At 37.9% G+C, this 15,808-nt stretch overlaps 1 protein-coding gene across 4 annotated transcripts in view; it reads left to right on the plus strand.

The window, feature by feature from the left end:
- Nucleotides 1-477: 477 nt before the first annotated feature.
- The window catches only part of ESRRG (estrogen related receptor gamma), a 608,771-nt gene continuing 593,440 nt past the window's right edge, over nt 478-15,808 (plus strand). For 3 of the 4 annotated variants that reach the window (XM_051998297.1, XM_051998299.1, XM_051998296.1), the window contains exon 1: nt 478-1,517. The gene's annotated coding sequence lies outside the window, so the exon portion shown is untranslated. Of the gene's footprint in view, nt 1,518-2,307; nt 2,385-15,808 lie in introns of all 4 variants that reach the window. The other variant, XM_051998298.1, reaches the window with a different exon arrangement.

Here is a 15,808-nt window from a genome sequence, read left to right on the forward strand (position 1 = left end):
AATATATAATAAATATCATAATTGTCCATGTATGGTCAAGTGTAATTAGACTGAGTTTTTTTTTCCTTGCATAGATATTTTTCTGGTATGAAATAACCTAAATGACTAGTTATCTTCCCTACTGGGCTACATACCAGCAGCTCCCTAAATTTCATAATGTTCCGGTGGATCCCCTCCACAGAGGGTTGAGCTTTTTTTTTCTCTTCCCCCTCAATATTCTCCATCTCCCCCTCCTTTCCCCCATTTTCTAAAAAGGTTTTAAAGAACATTTCTGAGACAAAAATAGCCTCAATTGTGAGAGGCCTACACACTGGGGTCTGCCACAGAGACAAGTCAGCAAGTGCAAGCCAAGAACATTAGGGGAGACTCCGTGTGGATGCGACTCGGCCGTTTTGGGTGCTGTTTCTCTGCTTGGGCCCGGTGGGTAGAAGAAAAAATGGATTTTTTTTGGGGGGGGGAGGCTGGGGATCTGGGGGGGAAAGTTGTTGGGGTGGGTCTGAGCTACCTAACAAACCGGGTCTGGGGTAACATCCGGGCTGAAGTGGGGGGGACTTCCCCTCTCTCCCCTGCGCCCCTCCTACTCGTTCTTTTTATTTGCCCCCGGTGGGGCTAGCTATGGTCAAAGAGAGCGATTGGCATTGAATGTCACCCTGAAGGTAAAATGAAAGACAAAAGATGAACGCATGCTTGCTTTCTGTTTGCAGTGGCGGCGGCGGCAGCAGGATTTAAAGGGGGGAAAAAAACAAAAAAACAAAAAACCCCAAACATCACACGCACATCCACCCACACATCCACATCCACACACAAACACACACGGGCGTCAATTATGCAAACGCGGTAATGCAATCAAATCATGACCGAGCTGGAATTTTTTTTTTTTTTGGGGGGGGGGGGGAGAAGAGAGAAATGTATGTCTATATTTATTTATTTATTTATTTTTCCAAAAGAAAGAGAGAAATCCATGCAAACAGAAACGTGCACATACCACGTAGGCAGCCGAGGAGAATCTGGCAGCTCCTCTCTTCTTCTGCCAAGTTATCATTGAGAAAACAGACAGGCATCATGACGTCCCGGGTCACAGGGAGTGCGGACCGACGCTACCAAGAGAAAAGGGAGGCGCCTCAGAGCTCGGGCTAGCGGCCGGCGCCTCTCGGCCCCTCGCAGCCCCGACCGGTGAGTGCGGCGCCGCTCGGGACCCAGCCCCGAGCTGCCAGGCCGGCCGAGCGCCCGTGTGGGCAGAGCGGCCGGCGCTGCCCGCCCTGGTCGCCGGCCGGCCAGCACCCCCTCGCCGGCTGAGGTCGCGGGAGCCCACTTAAAGGAGGCGTGTGTAAGATGTGCAAGGTTCCTGCATGGGGGTTTTGGGGGGGTGGGGTGTAGACTTTCATAGTCAAAGAAACCGGCTTCGGCTTCTTTAAAAAAAAAAAAAAGAGAGAGAGAGAAAGAAAAAGAAAAAGAAAAAAAAATCCAACCCCTGACGACTCACCCGATTAACCTGCTGCAGTTCTGACCCTGCCAAGGTAAACTGGTCCAAACCCTTCTCATCAACATCTGGAGACAAGACATTTTGCATCTGGGGGGCGTTCTTTATTTGAAATCCCGGTTTGGAATCTCTTTTGCTCTTCACCCCCTCCCCCCTACCACCTTCAGACCTAGTCAATTTCACTTGCTTAGAGTCCCTTAAAAAAAAAAAAAAGCAATCCCCCCATAACACAACCAAACCTTCCACCCACCTCTTATAGACTTGCCGTGATTGCAAACCTGTGTGTATGTATGTGTGTGAGGAGTAAGAGAAATCCTAATTCCATCAAGATATGTTCTTTAATCCCACCCTCATCCCCTTTTCCAAAGAGACACTTGAAAGTGGCAAGGAGTAAGGGACAGAGTTAAGGCTACGGGACCTGGGCTTCTTGGCAGTGGCGGAGGCGGAGGGATGTTTAGGGGAAAAGAGTGATGTCGTGGACTTAAAAACTGCTGTCCCCGAATGTGGATGCAGCTTTCTCATGATTGCTACTGCTGTTGTCCTAAGTGTCTCCTTCTCGTCCTTTCCCCCACCCCCTCCCCAAGCTCTCCCCTTCCAGGAGTGGGGGGAATTTCAGAAGTTCAGCGGATCAGTCGGCGGCCGCTGGAACTAGCTCCTTATCCCTCCCCCCCACTTCCCCACCCCCTGCCTTAGTCTATCAGAACGCCCCGGAGGGTCTAACCAGCCCTGCCCGGGCTCCTTGAAGGTTCCCAGGGACGCTGAGGGCAAAGCTCCCCCCGCTTCCCTTCCCGCCATCCTTACCCCCTTCTTTCTCCCTCCCCTTTCAGAATCTTAATGACCAATTCAGGAAGAGTCAAATGGGCCTGGTGAAACCCCCGCTAGCCTGAGTGGTGTGGATTATTATGTATGTATGTATTTATTGTGCTTGCTTCGGTTATGTTGTGACTTGCCACATGGGTCTGCTTAGCTAGGGGAGCACGTTTGCAGTGTTTGTGTTGTAGAATCAGTGGCCGTGCAGTAAGACACAGACACACACAGAAAGCCAATGATTTTGCAAACACAAACTTAGAGAGGGCAACATCGAAAGTCTCACCTTGTTCATTCCCTCTTTCCGCTTTTTAAAAGGTGGTAAATTTCACTTTCTAAGGGTGTACTATGAGAGGCAGTTAGTTCCAAGTATTACCTGTCTACTATTTTAAAACACTGCTTAATACTTTAAGAAGAGCAGGAGACCTAAAGATATTTCCATGTGTTATAAGGGCAACTAAGTTATTTTCTCTTGTTTTCAAAAGACTTTTTTTTAACCTCAAGGTATCCAAAGATCCAATGAGAAGTGGGTGTGTGTGTGTGTGTGTGTGTGTGTGTGTGTGTGTGTGTGAGTGTGACATCCAAATTCAGAAAAATCAGGAAACAAAAAGGAGGGGAAATCTCAATGAAAAAAGAGAGGAAATAGGTTTGGGGAAGAGTTTCAGGGTCATTTATGGCTTTGCCCTTAGATATTATCTAAGTGAGTTCATCCACCCAAGAAAGGGTTTGCACAGTTGTGAAAGAGGGAAATTTGAAGATTTTTCAAATTAGAGCCAGGGAAAAGGGGAAATAGTTGCTAGAGGAGAGGGATAATGGAAATGAGAAGGCTTTGAAGAGTTTTTCCTTTTTCTTCAAATATGAAAAGTATCATATTTTGATAAAAGATAGTTTGGTTTCCCAGATTTTTTGGAAAAAATGCATTTGTCTCTGATACTTAATTTTGTTAATTTCAGTTAAAATTCATATCTTTATATCACATTATATAATATTGGAAATATGGCTTTTGAGAATTGTATTATAGTGTCCATGGAAATATTCACAGGTCTGGTTTATTATGAAGTGATTTATTTAGTGAAATGACTGTTCCTTGTCTTTAACATGTCAGTATTGCATCTAATTCTTTATGCATATTATATACAGAAATCTGACAGGCCTTCTTTAAACGAACTATACAGTTTAAATATACAAGGGAGAAGATAGCTTTCTGATGGGTGCTGCTTAAACAAAATAGAGCAGACCCATCAATTAGGTTTCCATGTGTGCAGGACTCAATTTATGCTATACAATTTTTCAGAAATTAAAAGGCTACCACTAGAGTACCATGCCCCTATCTCCAACTGAGCACCACTTATTACTGCAACAGTATTTCAATATTAAGTGATCTTCAAGATATTTCATTTTTCATTTTGATTTCTGAATTTGAATCAGCATGAGAATGGCAGTGCAAGCAAGATAAGCTCTAACAAACTCAGTAGCCAGCTGAAGACTCCTAGGGAAGGTGGTGCTGAGGAGAGATCTTGGATTGTATTTGCTAACCTTGTTCATGGGGACATTTCAGTTGTGACCAGAATTTTGGCACTTCCACAACTAATGGGCTTGGGTTTAAAATTGATCTTTCCTCCCCGCCCCCACCCCCCCCCCCCAGTCTCTGTCTGTCTGTCTTGTCCCTTCTGAAGATACTCTATGTACCTTAAATGCACACTCAGGGCAAAACTTTCCATGAAGCCTCGTGGCATTTTCTAAGAGACTCATCTTTAGATTTGTGTGTCAAAAGAAAGAAGTTATTTATGAGTCTCTTCTGGTGTTTACAGCTATAGTAAGTAAGAATAGCTATAGTGGTCTTTTTCCTCCTCAGTGTCTTAGATGTTTAACTCTATTAGATTCACAACAAATCATAACTCGGGAGGTTTTGTGTTCTGTGCAGATGACCTATGAAACTGGTTTCAGCTAAATACGAAAACCTCATTAGCCCAATGAGTGACGTGTGAGTCATAAATACAGGATTTTTCAGGATCTTGTTTTTAAATGTTTAGAAAACTAAGAGGAAAGGAATTTTTAAGGGAAATGCCAGAAGCCACATTAATGAAGAAAAACACTATTGAAATACTTTTGAATAATAGATAGGATATGTAATGGTCAACCACGAGATAAAAATTTTACACAGTATTTTTATGGTTCTAAATTGGCTGCATTGTAAACCAAGCTTACTACTCTATTAAGTCATTATGCTTTTCAATTATTTAACATCTCTGACCAGGGAATCTAGTGTGGTCTTTGTCAGTGCACATCAGAAATTATATGTAAGGTAGTAATTGCTTGTTGTTAGTGTGAGGGCCTTCTTGTCAGCCGAGAGCAAGGTTTAATTTTAACCTATCAGGACAAATCTTACAAACTGTGAGCAGAGGGGGGGAAATCATGTGGAAATAGCCCCACTCCTATAGAATGGCATAGCATTGAAATGTACCTAATACAATTCAAGATCTCTCACTAAGAAACCTTGACAGTATCTGCCTTCTAGGTACTGTGCATTTGGAAATACTATATCTCCATTTAAATGTAGATCTTCCATTTTTCTCTGGGGAGCAGTTGGTGAATCTTTCAATTGAACCATGGGTATGAGAAAAACTAACTGAAGATTTCCCCATGAACAAGAGAGGTTGCCATTTTGAGATAATGATTACCAAGTTTTCTAATATTGTGATTTTATATTGATTTCAAATGTCTTTGTTGAGACTAAATAATATACTGTATACTCTTGATCAAAGAAAGCAGAATTTCTTTGTCACCCTCATATGAAAGTTGTGAAATCATGAGACTGTTTTCTATTCTTGAGTTTGTCTTTGCCATCTAAACAGAGGAAATGGACTGTGGAAGAGGAAGCAAGGAACTAGGAGTGAGGCCACCTGAGCTAGGCCAAAATTAAATGACTTTCTCTTTGAGCGCACATGAAGACATCAGTCACATTTATCTTTTGAGTATACCCAGTACCATTTAAAGAAGTCATGATCTTAGGATCATGGACATAGATCAGGAAGGGACCTCACCTACAAGGAAACTGAGACCCAACAAGATTAAATGATTTGATTAAGATCATATGGGTATTAATGACAAACTCACACATCCTCTGATTTCAGATGCAGCATGCTGATCTGTACCAATATCTTTTGTCAGACTGTAATACTAACTTTTGGTTTATAACCATATCACAAGAAAAATAACTTTTTTTCACTTCTAATTATCTCAAATTATAAAAATGAATTAGAGGCAATGTGGGATAATAGCTCCCTTGGAAGTTGGGAAGACTGTGTGGCTTGTGTGACCTTGGATAAGTCACTTAAATTTTAACCTTCCGAGATCATAAATGACAAAGAAAGCTGATACTGGTAGAAAAAGTTTCATTTTTGTAGAGGTGCCAGTGACATCACAGGTCTATTCTCTATCTCTATGAAAATAAGCGGTTGCTGCTTCCTTAGTTGATTTCTACCATCACACTGTTCCCAGACATATAACCATTTATTTTTATTCTGATAATGAGTATATTTGTAAGAGCCACAGTAAGAAAGAACAGTTAAGTCATTCGTGATTCCTAATTGTTTTTACTTCAGTTCTAATGGACCACAGTCCTTTCTGAATTTAAGCAAGATATTGATCACAGACATCTTCAAGTGATTGACTGATTTTGGATCCCTGTTGTGAAATGTGAGACACAAGAAATTCAAATGCCTTATAATAATTTGTGGCATCTAAAGATCTGTTTACATATTAAATTCCTTTTTCCCTCACACTCCCTAGAAGTATAAAAAGAATGCTAGTTAATGAACTAATAAGTTCATTGTGATCATTATTAATTAATAATTAACAAGTTGTACTTGAGGATTGCAGGGGAGTTTAGTTATGACACATATGCATATATGAAACCTATTGCTTTTAAAAAATATTTTAGAGACTAAAACTGAAATACAAATCTTATCTTAGAATAACAAAGCCTGAATATTATCATTTTGATGGCTATTTTGAAAATAGAGGAGATGCAGTATCAAAATACATATCCATAGAACTTAGCATTTAAACCAGGACTCACTTTACAAGACTGGTTTTTATGGACTATAATATTTATATGCATGCTTGCTCATATTTATTAGCATAATTATAGATTATGAAGCTTGTTTCCTGAAAGTGTTAAATGATAAACTTTGGTGTAAGTTGTATTTTAGAAGTATATTTGTCTAAGGAGGCAATTTTTATTGTTGTTAATAATGTAGCTACATGGGGAAAAGAAAAGGCAACTTTTTATCTGGATTTCTTCTTTTCCTGTTGGGGAAATCTAGGGGCAGTTGCTTGTGGAGCATGTATAATTGATTTTCATACATTTATTTTAAAAAGGAGACATAACAAGGAATCTGATATGATGCTTGGAATATATCTCCTTTCCACCAATGTTCTTGAGGAAAATGTAAGGTTGCAGACATCATTTCATGCCCTGTATGTTTCCAAACATAAATCAGGGAAATTGTAGTGAGCTATAGCTCTTCTTAGAGTCTGTAGCTACAGTATTGCACACAGTGTAAACACAGGCTGTACATATATTTCTCAAGTTATTTTATGTGAGAAGATATCCAAATCTTACATTTTGTTTTAATAGTCCAGCTTAGTTATTAGGAATTGATTTTCTATTTAGAATGGATGGCTTAATTTCCTACTATTGCAAAAATGGTAGAAGATAACCAATTTAAAGAGACAATAGATATGGTCCCCAGAAAAGTAATGTTTTTTACTTCAAATCCTTATCACTGACAATGTCTGACCTAATGTTCATATCGCAACAATTTGGATTTTAACATAAGACTAATAAATAATCGATAATAGATGTGAGTGGTATAGGGAATAGAGTACTTTATCTTCCTAAATTCAAATGTGGCTTGCTGTGGGCAAGTCATTTAATCCTATTTGCCTCAGTTTCTTCATCTGTAAAAATGAGCTGGAGAAGTTCTAGACCAAATATTTAAAACAACTCAATAACAAGTTTTAGACCAAATATTTAAAAAGACATAATAACTCAGACAGTTTTGATTGAGTATGTGATTAGAAGTCAAACACTGACAAATATATAGAAGAGTAGTCAGTAAATTTATTAATATTGCCTCTGTTTATACTTCTCTCATTAAAGATAGTGACACACAAAAGTGTGAGTCTAGCCTAAGTCCCCAATGGGAAATACATATAAGTTTCAGAAATTCCTATATTTAAAGCTTGCCTCCCTCACTCCACCCCATCTTAGCCTTGTGTCTGCCATGGATTTTTTGATCCATTGTTGTTCTTCATGAAGAGACTTCATCTCCTGACTCCAGATTTTCACTGGTTATCTCCCATATCTATGATGCTTTTCCTTTTTTTCTTTCTTAGCTTCCTTCAAGTCCCAACTAAAATCTCATCTTTTACAGGAAGCCTTTCCTGATTCCCTTTAATGCTAATGTTTTGCCTCTGATGACTACTTGCATTATTTGTGGAATTTATCCTTTGTGTGATTTGTTTGTATGTAGTTGTTTTCATGTTGTTTTCCCCATTAATGTGAATGCTTAACAAGAACTGGATGTCTTTTGCCTTTCTTTATATCCTAGCACTTGGCACAATGCCTGGCACTTAGTAGGAGCTTAATAAATGTTTATGGACTGACTGATTCTCCTAACTTACAGAGAGACTCTGTATGCAATCAACTTGTAGTATGGGAACAATATTGGAAAATTGAACACTATTCACAGTGTTAGTAATTAAGACAAAATGAAATTGAATACAGTGTTTTTAATCAAAATATTAGATTTGGGAGAAATCATTTAGTTCAGTCCCCTTATTTTGCAGATGGAGAGAGGAAGGTCCAGAGAGGTTAAAGGACTTGCAACTAATTCCTAATTGACCCTAATTTAGGAGATCTTGGGACTAGTGAATGGTTGGAGCAGAATTCAAACCCAAATATTCTAACTCCAAATCAAGCATTCTTATCCTTTATGATGCCTTTGGTTTCCAGTTTCTGGAACTCTGACTTCAGTGTTTGAGAAAAATTAGCATTGGCTAGAAAGAGATCCGTGGAGGTATCTGTGAAAATTCTCAGTGGGATCTTGTGTGATTTTTAAGATATCAGAGGTGTTGGGTTTTTTATTATTCTTGATTTCATTCATGATTTAGTTAAAAGACTCCTAGATCTGAAATTGTGAGAGCTAAATTCAGATCCTTAATTCCAGTTTTGCCCTGTCAGTAGCTAGCTTTGTGAACTTGTGCAACTTTCTATTTCTTCATCTGTAAAATGAGACAGAGCAGATCTCATCAAAATTCACCCCTTCCTATCCCAGTTCTAAATCTGTGATGAAAATCTTTTAGCTTTCCTAGAGGCTGCTAGGTGGCCCCATAGATAAGAGTGTTTGGCCTGGAGTCAGTAAGGGTTTCCTTCGAATCTAGGCTCAGACATTTACTAGTGATCCAACCTTGAGCAAGTCATTTCTTAACCTCTGCCTGCCTCAATTTCCTCAACTATAAAATGGGGATGGGACTAATAATAACACCTACCTCCAAGGATTGTTTTAAGGATAATATTTGTGAAGTACTTAATACAATGCTTGGCATATAATAGGCACTTAATAAATTATTTCCTTCCTTCTTTCTTTTTTTCCTTGCTACAGATACTTTATAAGCACCATTCTTTACAAAACCAACCAAACAGGGCTATTTTCAACCTGCAAGTATTTCAAAGAGAGAGGGAGGGAGAAAAAAAAGGAAAAAAAAGAATACCTTGTTAGTGACTTCAACTTTTTAAAGAATTATTAATTTTTGAAACTAAAGTTTATACAGAATATTATTAAATTTAATAATTATACTTCCCTGCTTTAGGTATTAGCCAAAATTTATCCTATGGCATCAACAAAGGTTGATTGACATCTTTAATTTGAGTTGAGTCTGATGCATTTTTTAAGTTAGGCACTGAGAAGTAGCAATCCAAATGTCATTGTTGCTATAATTTTAAGGGATAACATTAGATCACCAATTATTATAGAACATCAACTGAACTCTTCAATTTTGGATGCTATATGAAATGCTATTGAAGGCCACTTTAATTATTATATGTGATTCATGGATTGCTATCTGTCTAACCAGTTCTTATTCTTGAAATGGATCCAACTATATTGTCAGATTCTGGCCTGCTCTTCAAAGGACAAAGTTCGACACATAATTGGCAGTAATCCAGTAAATTTGGACTGTTCAGACAGCCAACCACAGGAATACAGATCCAAAAATCTACTTTTTGGCCTCTCCAGGATTGGCTGTTGGCTAAACCTCAATTTGTGGGGTATGTTGAACTTAGCTTATGCCAGGAGAATCAGGTAGTATTCTGAAAATTCTTTTTGTAATTTAGATTCATTATTGAGTCGATTTTATTCCAAGACACACAAAGTACCTTGTGGCCTGAGTAGATTTTGAATAAATAACATAAACAATCTCTGAAGTGATTTATTTAAGTCATTGTTGAAAGCTAATAAGTGTCCTCCAGTCAGTGCTCAGCTACTTGAGGGTAATGGAAAAGACATGGATATTTGAAACCCAAACCCACTCTTAGCCCTAGTTTGATGCTTCCATGATGCTCACAGTTTGCAAAATTGACTTTTTAAAAATTTCTTTTTAATTTGTCACTATCTATTGAACACCTACTAAAGATATAGAATAATTAGAAGAAGAAGAGCTGTTAGAGCTAATTTAATGCAGCCCCTCTAATCATCTTTCTCCCTTATGTCATTTGACAGATAAAGAAATTAAAAAATCAAGAGATACCCAAGGTCACAAAATTGATAGAACCATTTCTTACTTCTAGATAGCTAGTTGATGCAGTGAATAGAACACTAGACGAGGTTCCTTTCTACATCAGTTCTTTCATTTTTAAAAATGAGAGTGATCATAGCCCCTATCTACCTCAAAGGGTTGTTGCGAAGATCTAATGAGATATATATATATATATATATATATATATATATATATATATATACACACACATATATATACATATATATATATATATATGTATATATATATACATAAAGTGCTTTGCAAAACTTAGAATTCTATAGAAATATTAGTTATTATTATTAAGCACCTGACTCCCTCAGTCTACTATATCTCCCACTATGTCAATTCAATTTATCAAATGTTTTTAATATTAAGGTTTTGTCATGTGCAAGGCTGGGTCATGATTATACAGTTATAAAAATAAATGACCTCCCACTAAAGAGCTTATATTCTAATATATGATCATGTGATCAGCATGGGTGTAGGTATAAAAGAAGTATAGGTTCCCATCTTTGATTCTTTTAGACTTATTGAGAAAAAAAAGTCAACATACAAGAAATAGTCAACTTAGTTCAGAAGGCAGATTTATCCAAAAAAAAAAAATGGCTTTGATTAAGATACTAATTATCAATGGTACAGTCAAAATGAGAGACAGAGGCCCCTGAATAACTGAGAATTGGCAGTAATAGATATTATAGATGAAAACCTCAGTGTACTGCTTGATCCTTTTAATACATTTTTTTTGATGGAACTGTCAATTTTCCTTTCTGCCCTTTGAAGGAAAATGAATTATAATGGAGAACGCCAAATTCTATCCTAGAGGGTATACTTACCTGTCACGGTGACTGAAACAAAATAAAAAAGAGGAGCAAGTGATTCAAATATAATGAACCAGTAATGATATAAGCCCATTGTGGACATTGGGATCCACTTTGGTGCTTGTTTATTTTTTTTTGTTGTTGTTGTTGTTGTTTGTTTGGTTTTTTTTGGGGGGGACGGGTATTCTGACCTATAGAGTTGACAACTTTTGGATTTTTCATCCCGCCCCATATTACAGAAAGTAATACAGAAGAAAACTCTTGTAGAATGGCATTTCCCTTACCCTGTTGGTATTCTGAGAGTAGCCTTGACCTAGTCTTATTACTCAAGCATTAACTGAAGTAAAGTTTGAGCAGCAGTAACTGAATTACAGATAATAACAATAAAAATGAGAAGCAATAGCAAAGGATATAGTAGTTGGAGAGTTGATCTCCAAGTCACCAAGATCTGGGTTTAAGTCCTGCCTCTGACTTGTGTACTAGGTAAATGACCTCAAACAAATTGCTTAATATTTCAGCACCTCCCTCAAGGTTTTCAAGATGAGAATTTATAGACCAGTTGTAGATCTGCATTAGTGGAAGAAGTTTCCACACTAGGAGTGGCTTACAAAAGCAAATTCACATCTGATAAAGAAGGAAGGAAGGAAGGAATTACTTGGAGTCCTAGCTGAGAGGTCAAGAGGTGTATGTGTGTGGGAGAGGGTGGTGAGGCAGAGAGAGAGAGAGAGAGAGAGAGAGAGAGACAGAGACAGAGACAGAGACAGATTCAGAGAGACAGAGAATGAATGAGAATAAGAATGAATGTAGAATGCGGGACTAAAGTAGTTACAATTGTTACTAATTCCTAATTTTGAAAGTCTATCTTAATAAGAGGAAACAATGTGATAAGGCTACCAGAAAAATTAATGCCATCTTAAGCCATATTTAGAGAGAAAGGATGACCAGGAATAAAGTATTCTGATCTTGTCAGACCATATCTAGAACATTATATTCAATTCTGGGTCCCATATTTAAGGAAGAGATACTGAGAGTGTCCATGGGAAAGCAGCAAAAATAGTGAAAGCCTTTGGATTGCTGGCCTATGACAATTGGCTAAAGGATCTGTGAATGGAGAAAAGTTAGAGGACACACAATAGATATTTTAAAGTATTTGAAAGGTTGTCACTTGGTAGAGAGAGATGGGATGAGGTTTGCTTGGCCCAAGAAGGAAGAATTAGGACATGAGCAAAAAAGCTACCTGAGAAATAGAGTGGTCTTAAAATAGAATGGAAGGTATTAGAAAGGAGTGTATTTTCCCATTTTGGGGGGTCTTTAAGCAAGATTGAATGACATTTGCTCAGGTATATTGTAGAAGAAACTCTTGTTCAAGTATGAGATGGAAAAGATGGCCACTGAGGTCACATCCAAGCTCTGAAATTCTCTGATCTGAAGTATATGAGTTTTATATAACAAAATGAAAAAACCCTGCATTTTATTGAATTTAGACTTAACAAAATACTGTTCTGACTTGCGGCCAGTCCGTCGAGATGCTAGTGACACAGAATGAATTTAGGACAAACTCAATTCATTGTTGTTGTCAGAGTCCCCAGTAACCCACCTGGTTCCATTTCCAAAGTACCACACATTTCTTCAGGTATAAAGATTGCTGCTGAAATAAAGCGCATCTTGAGTTCCACTCACTCAACCCCGCATCTTAGACACTTTCCAAACTCCTCCCTGACCCAGTGTAAGTCCCGTTGGTTTGAATTGTGTGAAGTTGTCAAAGGTTGCTTTGCTCTCCAGAGCTTGGCACCAGCCCCACTGAAATGTGATGCCATTGGTTTTCAGTAAAGGTTCCTTTCTGCAGGGCTGCAAACACTCAGATCAGCTGCTACTGTGTATACACAACTAGGGAACAAACCAACCGGCACATTTAAAGCAGCCTTTTTAACCCCGAGACTTTCCAAGATCTCTTCCTCCCCCAGGAAGTTTCCTTTTTTTCTATTGTCAGACTTAGCACCGTGCTCTTGTAATCAGATCAGAGAGCTAGGATCTCTGCTGCACAGTAGAGAGGCTTCCTTAAGATATTTGTCCTTGAAACTGCACCAAACTCTTGGAAGAACCCAGAACCTGTAAGTATGCATGATTTAGGCAACAATAAATAGTACAGGGCAAAGCTGCAATCAACCATGATACAATATCCGATTAGCAGTGCAGGAGGGATTTTTCCAACGTTATGTTACCTTCATTTTCAATTCGTTCTGAGGAAACAAATCAATTCTAGCTTCTGATACAGTGACTTTGCAGTAGATGGGGTTGTAATATGTTTGATTTAACTATTTGCTCTTCTCGTTTGTCTTTTAATGTGACTGATAGGACCATCTTTGCCATCCTTAAACTATAGAAAGAACTTTAAAAAAATGTATTAAGAATTATAATTGTTGGTCATGTCCAGTCTAGAAATAAGTTAGCTTTGGGGATTTTTTTTTTTTTGTAACATCCAAGAAATAAATAAATAGGCAGGAGGATGAATTTGTATAATTTTTCCTACCAATAAAATATATTAATTTTGCAACCTTAATTCACCAGTAAAGAGCATTCCAGTATTGTTTTGTCTTAATTGAATTCTACCCAGTGCTGTCTCTTTGGTGTTTTACTATCTTGTATTTGTCTGTTTAAGTTACTTTGCTGGGATTGCAGTCTGGTTAAACCTGTATTTAAGCACTATTTATATTCTAGGCACATCCGGGTAAAATAAGTACTCAAGATTTTTTTTTAAGGTGGGGGGGTACTTAGAAAAGGATAGTTTTATTTACCCTTGAAAGCTTATGAATGTACAACATGCATGATTGTTCAGTGTAGACCACAGCCCCTAAGTGTCCCAGGTTCTAAGTCAAATCTCTCTACCTGTCCACTTTTGCAACTCCAGATAATAAAAGCCTTGAGTTTTCTTACAATCGATGTTTAATATGTAACAATACTTATGTTTATAATATTAATTTCTCCTGGGTTAGCCTGATTGATAGCTGGATTGTGGTTTCTTAAGAGCTTGCTCCCTGAAACCCACACAAGAGCTGCATTCCATTTAACTAGTGAATGTAAAAACGAGTAACCATGGATTCAGCCACCGCTAACTGCCGAGTGCAATGAGTTGTTGTAAACAATACAAATGAGCCAGGAGAGCAGAAGCAACCAGACATGAAATGATTTTAATAGAAATTACGGTAAAAGGTCATGTGATCCTGTATCAGCTTATGTTGAGTATTAAAGGGAAAGTCTTCTTATTTTTGTTATTGTTGTTTGTTGATGTTGTTTTTAAACCATCCAGTTCTATCCGAAGTGGATAACTCCACAAACTTGGCAGCTCCATTACACTGAGCATCCTTGGAAGAGGGTGGGCAAAAGTAATTTTGAGGAAATTCTGGTAACTTGTGGATTTCCATGAAGTACGTAAATTACTAGAAAGAAAAGAAAATCTTTATATCTCTGGGATGGTTACCTTCAAGGGAAGCCAAGGTTAATTGTAAAAGCTATGTTTTAGTGTTTTCATAAGAAAGGTCATCTCTGCCCCCTTAGGTTTTCAGAGTGATTTTTTCTTTGACCTGAACCTCTTTAAAACACTGGGTTGAATTTTCAGTCTGTGTTTTCTTGAGAATTGTTATCCCCCAGTGTCAACCTCTGCAATATGGTAATAGGCACATGCAGATCACATGACCGCTGCTGTCTCACCTCAAGGTTCTCGTCCAGCCAATTCTTTGCTGACTTATATGAAGCTGATTTTTAACACAAAAGTTGGGCTTTTCTTTATAGTGGGGTAGTATTAAGAACACTGGACTTGAAACAGAAGATCTAGGATCTGATCCTGGTTTTTGCCACTTTCTAGCAAGGTGACCTTGAGGAAGTCCTCTCTTTTAGACTCGATGGATTCATTTGCACACCTTGGCATGGACAGTCTCTGGAAGTGACCGTGATCAGAATATTTCAGCACCTGACAAGCAGCTCTGTGGTAATGATGAGCCCCTCTGTGTTAACCAGTGCTGGTCAGATATTTGAAAATTCTAGCAGTTCTCCAACAAAGAAATTAGTGCTCTGCATTAAAGGGCATCTAGCCTATGACGAAATCATAGGTCCAAATACCCAAATCACCTCAAATGTAACAAAAGTAGTTCTAGTTATATATCAGAGGCAAGGCTTGAACCCAGACTTCCAATGGCCCCAGATAAGAAAAATAAACAACAACAACAACAACAAAAGACTTTTTCTTTAATGCTCAATATAAGCTGATGCAGTAGCACATGACCTTTTGCTGTAATTTCTATTAAAATTTTTTCATGTCTGGTTGCTTCTGTTCTCCTGGCTCATTTGTATTGTTTACAACAACTCATTGCACCCAGGCAGTTAGTGGTATCTGAATTCCTGGTTATTCATTCTTACATTTATTTTAAAAACTTGTTTTTCATCATTGGACCTTTGATTTTTATCAGTGTGAGAACTTTTTGTATGTAAACTTCTTCTACCTATACAAATTACAACTCTTCCATAACTTAAAAAGACTTGCTGCCTGTGATTTACATTTGTACAGGGAATATATATCCAATATTAGACTTCCAAATTCCAAGGACCCCAAAAGCCATAGTAGTTAGTATTATCAAAAGAAGAAGATTAAAAAATTAAAAAAAGAAGAAGATAATGAAGAATAATGTATACATATATGCAAGGGAGCATATAACAAATTTGTGAACTCCCTAATAGCTTTTAACCAAGATCGAATTAGTGGTTTGTGCTTATAATAACAGCTCAGTTCTCAGCCTAATGGTTTGTTTATTTATCTGATGACTGCATCCTTATGATATATGAGTATATTAAAAAGTGTGTGTTTGAATTCCATTTCATTTGG

The sequence above is a fragment of the Antechinus flavipes genome, chromosome 4 (assembly GCF_016432865.1).
Source record: "Antechinus flavipes isolate AdamAnt ecotype Samford, QLD, Australia chromosome 4, AdamAnt_v2, whole genome shotgun sequence".
Classification (NCBI taxonomy): Eukaryota; Metazoa; Chordata; class Mammalia; order Dasyuromorphia; family Dasyuridae; genus Antechinus; species Antechinus flavipes.